The following is a 2,642-nucleotide window of genomic DNA, read 5'->3' as shown; positions in this document are numbered from 1 at the left end:
GAAAATCAAATCTCATCGAATCAATAGAAACCGAATGGAATGGAATCGAATCGAATCGAAAAAAATCGAATCGAAATGAAAATAATCGAATCGAAATGAAGATAATCGAGTTGAATAAAAACATAATCGAAACGAAAATAATCGAATCGAAACAAAAAATCGCATCAAAACGAAAATAATCGAAACCAAAATAATCACACAACATGAAAATAATCGAATTGAATCGAAAATAATCACATCGAAACGAAAATAATCAGATAGAATCAAAAGTAATCAAATTGAAACCAAAATAATCGAATCAAATCAACAATAATCGAGTCGAATCGAGAATAATCGAATCGAAATGAAAATAATCGAATCAAAACGAAGATAATCGAATTGAATAAAAACATAATCGAAACGAAAATAAGCGAATCGAAACGAAAAAATCGCATCAAAACGAAAATAATCGAATCGAAACCAAAATAATCAATCAAAATGAAAATAATCGAATCGAATCGAAAATAATCACATCAAAACGAAAATAAACGAATCGAATCAAAAAATTCGAATCGAAAAGAAACGAATTGAATCGAATCGAAAAAAATCAAATCGAATAGAAAATAATCGAATTGAAATGAAAAAAATCAAGTAGAAGCGAAAATAATCTAATCGAAACCAAAATAATTAAATGGAAATGAAAATAACCGAATCGAATCGAAAATAATCAAATCGAATCGAAAATAATCAAATCGAATCGGAAATAATGGAATCGAAACCAAAATAATCAAATCGATATGAAAATAATCGAATCGAAAATAATCAAATCGAAACCAAAATAATCGAATCGAAATGAAAAAAATCAAGTAGAAGCGAAAATAATTAAATCGAATCGAAAATAATCTAATCGAAATAAAAATAATCAAATCGAAACGAAAATAATCAAATAGAAACGAAAATAATTGAATCAAAAAGAAGCGAATTGAATTGAATCGAAAAAAATCAAATCGAATTGAAAATAATCAAATCGAAATGAGAAAAATCGAATCGAATCAAAAATAATTGAATCGAATCTAAAATAAACAAATCTAACTGAAAATAATGAAATCGAATCGAAAAAATTCGAATAGAAAAGAAACGAATTGAATCGACATGAAAATAATCGAATCAAATAGAAAATAATCAAATCGAAACGAAGATAATCAATCGATACAAAAATAATCGAATCGAAACCAAAATAATCAAATCCACATGAAAATAATCGAATTGAATCGAAAATAATCAAATCGAAACTAAAAATAATCGAATCGAATCGAAAATAATCAAATTGAATAGGAAATAATCGAATCGAAATGAAAAAAATCAAGTAGAAGCGAAAAAAATAATCGAGTTGAAACCAAAATAATTAAATCGACATGAAAATAATCGAATCGAAATAATAAAATAGAAACGAAAATAATCGAATCAAATCGATAATAACCGAATCGAAATGAAAATTATCGAGTCGCAACCAAAATAATCGAATCGACATGAAAATAATCGAATCGAAATGAAAATAATCGAATGGAATAAAAAGAATAGAATCTAAACAAAAATAATCAAATCGAAATGAAAAAAATGGAATCGAATCGAATCCAATCTAAGAAAATCAAATCACATCGAATCGATAGAAATCGAATGGAATGGAATCAAATCGAATCGAAAAAAATCGAATCGAAACGAAAATAATCGAATCGAAATGAAGATAATCGAATCGAATCGAAAATAATTGAATCGAAATGTAAATAATCAAATCGAAGTGAAAATAAACGAATCGATTTAAAAATTCGAATTGAAACGAAAATAATCGAATCGAATCAAAAACAATCGAGTTGAAACGAAAATAATTGAGTTGAAACAAAAATAATCCAATCGAAATGAAAATTGAATCAAAACGAAAATAATCGAATGGAATAAAAAGAATACAGTCAAAAGAAAAATAATCAAATCGAAATGAAAAAAATGGAATGGAATCGAATCGAATTGAAGAAAATCAAATCGCATCGAATCGATAAATATCGAATGGAATGGAATTGAATCGAAACGAAAATAATCGAATCAAAACGAAGATAATCGAATCGAATAAAAACATAATCGAAACGAAAATAAGCGAATCGAAACGAAAAAATCGCATCAAAACGAAAATAATCGAATCGAAACCAAAATAATCAATCAAAATGAAAATAATCGAATCGAATCGAAAATAATCACATCAAAACGAAAATCAACGAATCGAATCAAAAAATTCGAATCGAAAAGAAACGAATTGAATCGAATCGAAAAAAATCAAATCGAATAGAAAATAATCGAATTGAAATGAAAAAAATCAAGTAGAAGCGAAAATAATCTAATCGAAACCAAAATAATTAAATGGAAATGAAAATAACCGAATCGAATCGAAAATAATCAAATCGAATCGAAAATAATCAAATCGAATCGGAAATAATGGAATCGAAACCAAAATAATCAAATCGATATGAAAATAATCGAATCGAAAATAATCAAATCGAAACCAAAATAATCGAATCGAAATGAAAAAAATCAAGTAGAAGCGAAAATAATTAAATCGAATCGAAAATAATCTAATCGAAATAAAAATAATCAAATCGAAACGAAAATAATCA

The sequence above is a fragment of the Vulpes vulpes genome, unplaced genomic scaffold (assembly GCF_048418805.1).
Source record: "Vulpes vulpes isolate BD-2025 unplaced genomic scaffold, VulVul3 Bu000000675, whole genome shotgun sequence".
Classification (NCBI taxonomy): domain Eukaryota; kingdom Metazoa; phylum Chordata; class Mammalia; order Carnivora; family Canidae; genus Vulpes; species Vulpes vulpes.
The sequence above is the reverse complement of the archived record's forward strand: the minus strand, read 5'-3'. Positions refer to the sequence as shown.